This window comes from Triticum urartu, chromosome 1 (genome assembly GCF_003073215.2).
Source record: "Triticum urartu cultivar G1812 chromosome 1, Tu2.1, whole genome shotgun sequence".
In the NCBI taxonomy this organism is placed as follows: Eukaryota; Viridiplantae; Streptophyta; class Magnoliopsida; order Poales; family Poaceae; genus Triticum; species Triticum urartu.
Genome location: NC_053022.1, coordinates 565273807 through 565285009, shown reverse-complemented (window position 1 = coordinate 565285009; position 11203 = coordinate 565273807).

The window sequence follows — 11203 nt, the reverse complement described above, 5'->3', positions numbered from 1 at the left end:
ACTACTCCTGGTCGCCGTCAGCGGGCTGCACGTAGTAGTAGGCACCTCCGAGTAGTAGTAGTCGTCATCAACGGTGGCGTCTGGCTCCTAGACTCCAATGTCTGGTTGCAGCAATCGTATATAGGAAAGGGGAAAAGGGGGAGAAAAGAACCCGTGAGTACTCATCCAAAGTACTCGCAAGCAAGGAGCTACACTACATATGTATGCATTGGTATCAAATGGAATAAGGGTATAATATGTGGACTAAACTGCAAAATGACGGAATAAGAGGGGGATAGCTAGTCATGTCGAAGACTACGCTTCTGGCAGCCTCCGGCTTGCAGCATGTAGAAGAGAGTAGACTGAAGTCCTCCAAGTAGCATCGCATAGCATAATCCTACCCGGCGATCCTCTCCTCGTCGCCCTGTTAAAGAGCGATCACTGGTTGTATCTGGCACTTGGAAGGGTGTGTTTTATTAAGTATCCGGTTCTAGTTGTCATAAGGTCAAGGTACAACTCCAAGTCGTCCTGTTACCGAAGATCACGACTATTCGAATAGATTAACTTCCCTGCAGGGGTGCACCACATAACCCAACACGCTCGATCCCATTTGGCCGGACACACTTTTCTAGGTCATGCCCGGCCTCGGAAGATCAACATGTCGCAACCCTTCCTAAGCACAACAGAGAGGTCAGCACGCCGGTCTAAATCCAATGGCGCAGGGGTCTGGGCCCATCGCCCATTGCACACCTGCACGTTGCGAGGGCGGCCGGAAGCAGAACTAGCCCCCTTAATACAAGAGCAGGCTTATGTTCCAATCCGGCGCGCGCCGCTCAGTCGCTGACGTCACGAAGGCTTCGGCTGATACCACGACGTTGAGTGCTCATCAACTGTCCCCGCGTAGATGGTTAGTGTGTATAGGCCAGTGGCCAGACTCAGATCAAATACCAAGATCTCGTTAAACGTGTTATCTTGAAATAACCGCGAACCCCGACCAGGGCCAGGCCCACCTCTCTCCTAGGTGGTCTCAACCTGCCCTGTCGCTTCGCCACAAAGATCCACTCGCAGGTACTCCTACGAGTCGACCCGTCTTTTAGTCATCACATGTATCATGTATAAGGTATATAGTATATACCCGTGATCACCTCCCGAGTGATCACGGCCCGATAGTATAGCATGGCAGACGGACAATAATGAAGGGTCACTGATGATAAACTAGCATCCTATACTAAGCATTAGGATTGCAGGTAAAGGTAACAACAGTAGTAGCAAGGACAGGCTATGCATCAAGATAGGATTAATGGAAAGCAGTAACATGCTACACTACTCTAATGCAAGCAGTATAGAGGAGAGTAGGCGATATCTGGTGATCAAGGGGGGGGGGCTTGCCTGGTTGCTCTGGCAAGAGAGAGGGGTCGTCAACACCATAGTCGTACTGGGTAGCAGCGGCGTCGGTCTCGGTGTCTAGCGAGAGAAGAGGGGGAAGAAACAATAAATATAATGCAAACAAATGCATGACGATGCATGACATGACAAAGTGTGATGCTAGGTATGCCCTAACGCGGTACGAGGTGGTACCGGTGAAGGGGGGAAACATCCGGGAAAGTATTCCCGGGGTTTCGCATTTTCGGACAGATGAACCGGAGGGGGAAAGTTGCGTGTTCGATAGGTTAGGGGTGCGTGGCGGACGAACGGGCTGCGTATCCAGGTTCGTCTCGCCGTTCTGAGCAACTTTCACGTACAAAGTTTTCCATCCGAGCTACGGTTTATTTTATATTAATTTTCAAAGTTTTTAATTCAATTTTAGAATTAACATAATTAATTTAATTTAGTAAATGTCATTATGATGTCAGCATGAGGTCAGCGTGATGTCCTCAGTCAACCAGTTAGTTGACTTAGTCAAACTGACAAGCGGGTCCCACTTTCATAGGCACAATATCCTAATTAACCTAATAATTAGTTTAATTAGTTAATTAGGTTAACTAATGTTTACTTAGCTTAATTAAACATGATTAATTAAGTTAATTGTATAATTAATTAATTAATTAATATTTTTATTTGTTTTTGTTTTTCGTTCTAATATCCCTGGGGGTGGACCCCGGCTGTCAAAGGGCCAGAGGCCATAGCGGGTGCGGGCACAGCCGATACGAGCGCGGGCGTCGGTCGTCTGGACCTGGCCGCGCGCGGGCTGGCCGGCGGCCACGACAGAGCAGCCGCAGCCGGCCAGAGCAGTTCAGCGGGGTGAGGGGCCGGCTGCCAAGTGCGGGGTGTGGCGCGGGGCGCCCGAGGGCGCAGCGCAGCGGCAAGCAGGCGCAGGGGCGGAGCCGAAGCCACGGGCTCCGGTGGGAGCGTGCATGGGAGGCGATGGCGGGCGCGACGGAGCGCATGGCCGAGGAAGTGCGACGACGAACGGAGCAGGGGGGTTGCGGGGCGAGGCCGCGGCGGAGGGGCGCTGGGGGCCGGCATCGTCGGCTGTGGCCGCGGCCATGTGCAGAGGAGGCGGGGGCGCAGGCTGCGGCAGGGCCGTGGTGCGCGATGGAGGGCGCCGGCGAGCGGGTGGCCTAGCTGGCGGACGCGGCCAGTGCGGCGAGGCATGGAGCGGGAGCAGCACGGGCGGTGGCGAGTGGGTGAGATGGCCGTAATGGGCGCTAGACGGCGCTGACGAGCGCAGCAGAGGAGGCGGGGGAGCAGCACCAGGGGCGTGGGCGCGCGGCCGAGCCCCGCAGCGAGCAGCAGCGGCGAGCAGGGGGGTGGTTGGCGGCGAGCGGAGGGAGCAGGCTCACGCGGGGCCGTGGAGGCGCACGGGCCGGTCGGGATCGAGGCGCGGGCGCGTCCATAGTGGCGGCCGAGGACGCGGCGAGGGCGTCGCGAGGGAACTGCAGGGGAGGCTCGCGGGGCTCACTGTGGGCGTTGGGACGGGGCAACGGGGCGCGGGGAGGAGACGGAGACGTCGTCGGCGTGGAAGTAGACCGGTGAAGGAGGTCCGGCGAGGCGAGCTCCGGGCGCGGGGCGGCGTCGGGCGACCTCCTCCTCTCGATCCCGATCCAATCGGGGGAGAGGGAGGGGAGATATTTTCGGGGGAGTGGGGTGTCGGTGGCGGAGTGGGTCTCACCGGGTGGGGGATAAGGAGAGGGAGTGGGCCTGCCTGTAGGTTGGGCCGGGCGGGCCGGTCGGGCGGCCTGGTGGGTTGGCCGAGTTGGGCCATGGCCCCGGGGGGTTTCTTTTCTTGTTTTTTTTCATTTCTTTTGTATTTTCTTTTCTCTTATTTATTTACTTTTCTGTTTTAAATCATTTTAAATTATTTAGGCCTTTTATAAAAATGTGTTTACTACACCATAATTAAATATGTAATTTATGGCACTGCCCAAACATTTTTGTTTTAACTTTTGAAAACTTTCATTATTTAACTTTATTTTAAATTTGAATTTGACTCGGTTTTGAACTAACGGTAGATTATCAACAGTAACCGTGGTGACGTGGCATGATTAGCGTTGGATTGCTGTAGCACGATTATTCGGGCGTTACACACAGCTTGCTCTGGATCAAAGGCCAGAGCGATAATTGGGGTCGCGGACCCTTCGAGGATCGAATCTCCTCGGATATCGGTGACATAGTTTAAGTTCCCGAAACTGATCTGATGACCAGGGGCGTAATCGTCGATCTGCTTGAGGCGACCGACCGAGTTGGCTCGCAGCGCAAAGCTGCCGAACACGAAAATTTGGCCCGGGGGGGGGGGAAATCTTCCCCGAAGTAGCATCATTGTGGATGATCGAACGAGCCATCGAATCCTTCGTCGACGACACAGAGGAACTCTCAATGAAAGCACCAATGTCTGTGTCAAAACCGGTAGATCTCGGGTAGAGGGTCTCGAACTGTGCGTCTAAGGATCGAGGGTAACAGGAGGCAGGGGACACGATGTTTACCCATGTTCGGGCCATCTTGGTGGAGGTAATACCCTACTTCCTGCTTGATTGACTTTGATGAGTATAGGGGTTACAAGAGTTGATCTACCTCGAGATCGTAATGGCTAAACCCTAGATGTCTAGCATGTATGATTATGATTGCCTCTACGGACTAAACCCTCCGGTTTATATAGACACCGGAGGGGGCTAGGGTTGTACAGAGTCGGTTTACAGAGAAAGGAATATTCATATCCAAACACCAAGCTTGCTATCCACGCAAACGAGAGTCCCATCTGGACATGGGGGAGGCCTTCTTGTATCTTCTTGGCCCATTAGTCCGGCCCATATCACATAGCCCGGACGCCCGAGGACTCCCTAATCCAGGACTCCCTCGGCGGTGGCGCCTGTGGGTGTCGCCGGACCTTCCTGGAGGGCGTCGGGGGCCACCCTTCCTCTCTCCTCGCCGCGTACCGGGGAAACCCTTGGCAACAGCGTCGTCATCGTCGCGTCCCTTCTTGAAGGTGTTGATTGGTACCGGCGCTTCGTAGTATAGAAGCTTGGTGGAGGATTCCCGATGGGCGCGACAATCACGAGGCTTCTTTGTTTTTTGTTGATCTGCCGTTGTCGGCGTTTGTTTCTTTTGTTGTTCTCTTTTGTTTTCTTTGGGCATGCCTATGCCGCTTTTGCCCCAACACCGATCGTTGGTTGTATCGATGATGGCTGCTTTGTAATATAAAGCGGGAGAAAACCCTATTTCGTCATAAGTCTATAACCAGAGCCAAAATGTTGAATACAAATTGGCCAGAACCAGAAACTCAGCTTCGGGTTTTTTAGAAGCTAAAAGCTACCGAACAGTTTCTCAGAGAAAAAAAGGAAAGCACACATGCATGCATGCTCTCGATTCGAGCCTACTCCGTCAAACGGTTTGACTCAACCGACTTTGATCGACCATCCTCCAGTCAAGTTGTCTTTTTTCTTCTTAGGGATCCGTAGTGTCATAAGAACGCGTACGGACAAACTCAACATGTCGCCACCATGCATGCACGGATGCGTTTGACCCGATCAAGCTCACTGTTTTTCCCTGTTTGCCTCACCAAAATCACTTCATCTCTATGAAACTTTGACTGCTTGGCTGTTACAGTAGCTGTTGTCGTCTCGACCTTGTAATGGAATTGAACAATTTCTCTCAATTTTGTTTCGTCACACATGCACACGTGCTTCGACTTCCTGGGGAGTTCTCAACTTGATCGATGCCTATTCTTGTCCATGGAAAACTCAGGGCTGAATTATGCTAGTCATGGGGAGCAACTTGGAGCATGCATTTGACCAACGTACATAATATTACCTTGCTTGTGCTCTTTACAAGTGCACGGAAGGCCTAGCTCAAAGAAAGCCCACATTGGCCTGGAGTTCGGATTAAAATCTAAAAGCCATAGGTATTCCTCTAATCCATATTAGGGCATTTTCAATGGCAACTCGCAAAAATCCTTCCGTATCCGTCCGTGAATACAGGGAACCAGTCCCCGGACATGAATGTGGGAGGTCGATATCCAACGCTAGGCACATACATTTCAAACTCCTTTTCAACAAACCACATGAAATTCATGCAAACACGGCCGGATTTCATATAAACATGAAAAATTTCATACAAATCGGACGAAAGCGGTTACATTTTGGACATATTTTTAACTAAAAAGCTAGCGCTATGTGCACGTACGGTTGTGCGGAGTTCCACTCCCACGACACGGATACACTACACTAGTCTATGGCCAGTTTCGGCTTGTCTTCCCCATGTCCGACAGCCCGGAATAACCAAACTGCCGGGAGCCCCGGAGGCATATATGTTCATCCCTCGTATCTTCCCTATGTCCGACCGCGCCACTCATCGGAGCGGCAAAGATGGTGCTTCAGCTGGAGGGGAAGGGTGTTTCCATGGAGCTCAGGCGGGTGCCCGGGATGGTCTGGGATAAAGGAGAACCGACCGGGTATCCGGTGGTGCACTTCTTGGGACCCAAGCAGGGCGGCCTCACGTGTTCTACTTCTCCTGATGGCACAGACGAGGGTGGAGTTCACCTGGCCACGAGGGAATGGAGGAGAGCAAGGAAGAAGACTTCAGACAATTGATTTATCTCTAATCCTTGGTGTGTGTGTGTGTGTGGTCGCTCTCTGCGCGGGTCAGAGGATAACCTCCAATCAGGCGAATGAAATAAAATAATAGCAAAAAGAACCCACCCCACCCTTCTTGCACATGCTTTGAGTCGCGGCTGATGTGCAGGTTGGGCACCCCTATTTTTTCGTTTTATTTTTTTTGTTTTATATATTTATTTTCTTCTTTTGCTTCATTTTTTTTATATTTCAAAAGACTTGAATTTCGGAAAACTGGTCATGAATTTAGAAAATGCTCACCAGTTCAAAATATGTATTGAATTCAAAAAAGTCCATGATTTCAAAAAATCTACAAAAATTTGGAAACAATTTTTAAATTCTAAAAAAATCACAAATTCAAAATTTTCACGAATTTCAGAAAAACACGGCTTTTAAAAAATTCATAAATTTCTAAAAATGATTGTGAATTTGAAAATATGCTCATAAATTCCAAAAAAATCATAAGTTTGGAAAGTGACCAAGAATTTGAAAAAAGTTTCAAAAATGTTAAAAAAAGTTTGCGATTTTAAGAAATGTTCGTGAATTTGAAAAAAGTTTCAGAAATGTTAAAAAAGTTTGCGATTTTAAGAAATGTTCGTGAATTGGAAAAAAGTTTACGAATTCAAAAATGTTCAAAAATTTCAAAAAATGTTCGGGAATAGAGTAATATGTTCGGGAATTCAGAAACTGCTAAAAAATTTGAAAAATCTTCACGAATTTCAAAAATAAATTAAAGTTTCTAAAAATGTTCACAAATTTTAAAAAAGAAAGACACTTCTTGGGCCAAGGTTTAGCCGGCCATGGCTCATGTGGCTGCCCACCACAACATCGGACATGCCCGCAGTTCATGACAAAATCTCCACTATGCACGGCAGCATTTGACCCGGGCTTTATCAACAACTTCAAAATCACTTTGATTTAACTTTGATATTTTACAAAAGTTACCTTTATTGACTCATATTAAAGCATCAAGGAATAACAATACAATGATCATACACTTGGCATCTGTATAATTATGATGCACACGGTCAATATCAACATACTTAATTACTCCCTCCGTTCCAAAATATTTGTCTTTCTAGAGATTTCAACAAGTGACTACATACGGAGCAAAATGAGTGAATCTACACTCTAAAACATGTCTATATACATCCGTATGTGGTACTTTATTTGAAATCTCTAAAACGACAGATATTTAGAAACGAAGGGAGTAGATGACATGTGTCATCCACATATGAAATCTACCTAATGGCTAAAAATATAAACCACTTATAGATGAATGGGTAGCAAATACCTGCCACTTTAAGACATATGCATTAATTAGCAGACCAATAAATGGAGTAGATGATAGAGTGCCAAGAATTAATTGCCTATCAGATTTGCTTTTTGTATATAAACACAACCAAGGAGGCATAGCAACCCACATCAGAACTCCAGAACAGGGTTTGAACACACAAGAAATTGTAACTTCCCAAGGCTAACTCACCTACTCTATGGCGCTTCTCAAGGACCCCAGAGCTTTCTTCCTGGCGGCCATTGTTGTGGCCACCATGGCCATGTCATCATGTCATGGTGCACAAGGTAGTAAGTAATTATATGTACATGTCATCATGTCCTGTGAGCTTATTCATATTTCATACTAGTATACGTCTTATATGTTTATATTATGTACATGTGGTCAATCGAGTACTCAAAAATTTGTGCGTGCAGAGGAGTGCAACCGGATCCTGCCGTGCACAGACAGTGCGTGCTACATCCACTGCCAGAAGCTGGGGTACAAGGACCCCAAGACGCGCTGTGAGCGTAGCCCTCCCACTAAAGGCCAGTTCTACGATACATGCTGCTGTCTAAAATCGGAGATGGACAACAACGGGCTGCCCTCGGAGCGATCGATCTTAACTTGGCCGTCGTAGTGGTTATTGAAATGTTTATCCGAGCGTGTTGATCTTGCGCGTAATATTAATAATGGTGGATGACCGGCCTGCTTCAAGTTAAAGAATAAAGATATTGGTGAAGAAAAGTGTGCATGAGTCCATCGATTTTCCTGCAGGGTTGCCCAAGATAAACTTGGCACCGATTGCCTCACGTGCGCCTTGATTTACATGACCAGTGAAACATGTCAAAGTGTGTTCGTTTCTGGCAAATTACGGCACATTCAGTTAGAGACCAACAGGGCCGGTTATCAGTTTTTCACACACTCACAGGAACAGAGGAAAAGAAAGTCCTATTACAAGAGTTGACCTCTGGGCGCCGTGCAAGGCAACGCTGAGTGACAACTTCTCCCTCCTCGAGCAACACCAGCTTAGAAAAGAGCCAAATATACGACAGAGCTGACGACCAAGGAGGCCGTGGCGGCTATGCCTACGGAGAACCATAACTTTGTCGCCGAGCAACGGGCGCCTTACGAGGCCACCCGTGCTTGTGCCTGCTGCATTGCGCCCCGCGACGCAGCCGGATGGGGAGGAGGTGCTGATGGTGCAGGTGATCTTAGACGAGAACGCCGGCAGCTCGTTGGCGCCGGTTCGACGACGAGGCTATCCCCAGCCTCGTCCATCGTTGACCTCACGTCCACCGACGAGGGTAGGTCGCAGATTTCGATGAGGAGGAGTAGTGCATGGGGCAGCATGGACTCGAGTTCAAAGTGGGACGGTCCATATCCCATGTCCTACTATTCCTCATGGGCGATCGCACCTTTACTTCACAGGTCTCATCTTCATCCAACAAGGACCTGGACAACGTTGGTGGGAAACAACAAGGACTCTGAGGACGGGTGCTACCATAGACTTAGACTAGTTTTAGGCCTGGTCGCTTTTGTTCAATGAGACATGTGAAAATGTAATGAATGTGCTTCGGTTTAAATGAAAATCATCTGGTTTGCATCTGTAACCACCCGGTTTGTTCAAATCCGGTCTGAAATATATGCAGGCACGGTTGGATGGTCGACTCCTGCATCACTGTCAGCGGACATCCAGACCAGTCGGGAGACAAATACGGTGTCCGATTTGGGGGCCGGCTTTGCAGACACCCTAAGAGCATCTACAGTCAGATATATCTAATCTGGCCCCTCATACACCCGGGGACGTGTCCGAGGACAACTACGGGAAGTGACCATGCACTCCTCATTTGCCTGCTCCCATAGCTGTGTTTGGTGTCTTCATATCCAAACCCTTAAATTCATGCAACCCATGAAATGCTACATACATGAACACGTTTAATAACAAAAAAGGGACTAAAATGACTAAAAGCACGCTCAATAGAAACAATCCAGTGCACCTTCCCCTTGCGGTCGCCGGTGCAACAGTGCCCCTCCATGTAGGCATTGGCGGTCGAAAGGGTATCATCGTCGGAGCTGGAGCTGTAGGTGCCTTTCAAGTTGTCGTCGGAGCATATTTGTCCCGTCAACCTCCGGAGCAGGTGGTCCTGCTCCTTCGCATGTCAGGACGCCTTCGCCTTGGCTGTCGCCTCCGCTGTTGATGCTCCGACGGCTTGAGGATGAGCCGGAGCGCTTTGGCATTCTTGCGGCGGAGCTGCCGCTCATCCGTCTCCACCGTTATCAGGGAGTGGAGGAGGACTGGCGCGAGGAGCACTTCCTCGGGATCCATCGACGCGTAGCTAACGCCTCCACCGCCGCCGCCCTCTCCTAGCTAAACTAGATCCAAATCACCACAAGCTATACAAAAACTCCGGTAAGATCGACAACATCATAATTAATCACACATGACCGGGCACTCGAACGTTGACTTCGCCGCTATCGAAGTGCACATCGTACCGTCGCATCGATCCAATCTGTCACAAGCATATTTTTTAACCTTGTCGATACCAAGAGAAACGACGTGTACAAAGGGGGTCGGACATGTGCCACTCTGATCCCACGAGGATGGCTAACATGGCTCACCCAATGCTCCTCACGTAGAGAGTGCACCTACTGCCAACCCTTATCGTCCAAGCGACTAGTCCCAAACGAATGCACGTCCACCAACACCATGCTAACCACGATACCAACAACATACGGCCAACCACATCACCACACCGACTACTCCCACCACAAGGTCTAACTCCATGATGATGTTTTCAATGAAGGCCACTTTCACCGCCGATCCAACAAAATGGATCTTAGTTTTCACCCACAGAAGATCTTGAGGTAGGAGAAGTGTCGGATCTCCTAGGTAACTCCTTCAACAGGGAACGACATCGCGCCACCAGCAACGACATACGACCAAGCACACCACCACCACTACCAACCAGAGGCAACACCAGCTATGTGTTGCTCCACATGCGACAGGCTGAAGAACCACTGTCGTTGCCAGTCCGTGAGCCCACTGAGGCTACGCAAGACCGACACACCCGCATCCCCACCCGTTCGTCGAAGGAAATATCGCGCGACCCTGCAACCATCCACCGGGTCTCTGGCCACCAACGTTGCGCACCACGGCATCCGCCGGCACCAGGCCCGTGCACAAAACCGCAAAGCCGCATTGTGCCCTAGCGAGGATTTGTCAAGCAATCACACAGACCGAGCGAGGAGAGCAACTAATGGGCCGACCCGTTCAGCACTCCACAAATCTCTATTTTGCAAACCTTCTACAAGGTTCCAGTTCAGGTTCAGGTGTAGTTTTTTTGTATTTCTTTTTTCCATTGTTTGTTTTATCGATTTTCATTGGTTTATTTGTTATATATATATTTATTATCCAAAATGTTCACTTTCTCAAGAACTTTTTAAAAATTCAGGATTTTAAAAATGTTTGCATTTCCAAAATTTTGTGGAAGGTTTTCAGAAAATGTTCATATTTTCATGTTTGCATTTTCAGAAATTGTTTGGAATGTGAAAACCTCCCCGTTCTCAAAATTTGTCCGCAAACTAGAAAAATGTTTGGATATTTCAAAATTTATGCACAAACGTAAAAAAGTTCTCATTTTCAAAAATTGTTCTAATTTTTCTAAAGAAACTGCGGTCTGAAAAAGCGTTTAGAAATTTTGAAAATTGTTCACTTTTCAAAAATGTTCGAAATAAAATAAACAACTAAAAAACGGTTGCTACAGTGTCAGGTTTGCTGCAGTGTCAGTACATGGAGGCGCGGGTATCTACATGGAGTCCGGGTTCATCGAATCGGTCCGCTGCGCTACAGTGTATTCTGCTCTTAGGCATGTACAATGATGCTATCTTAAAAGTGACACAT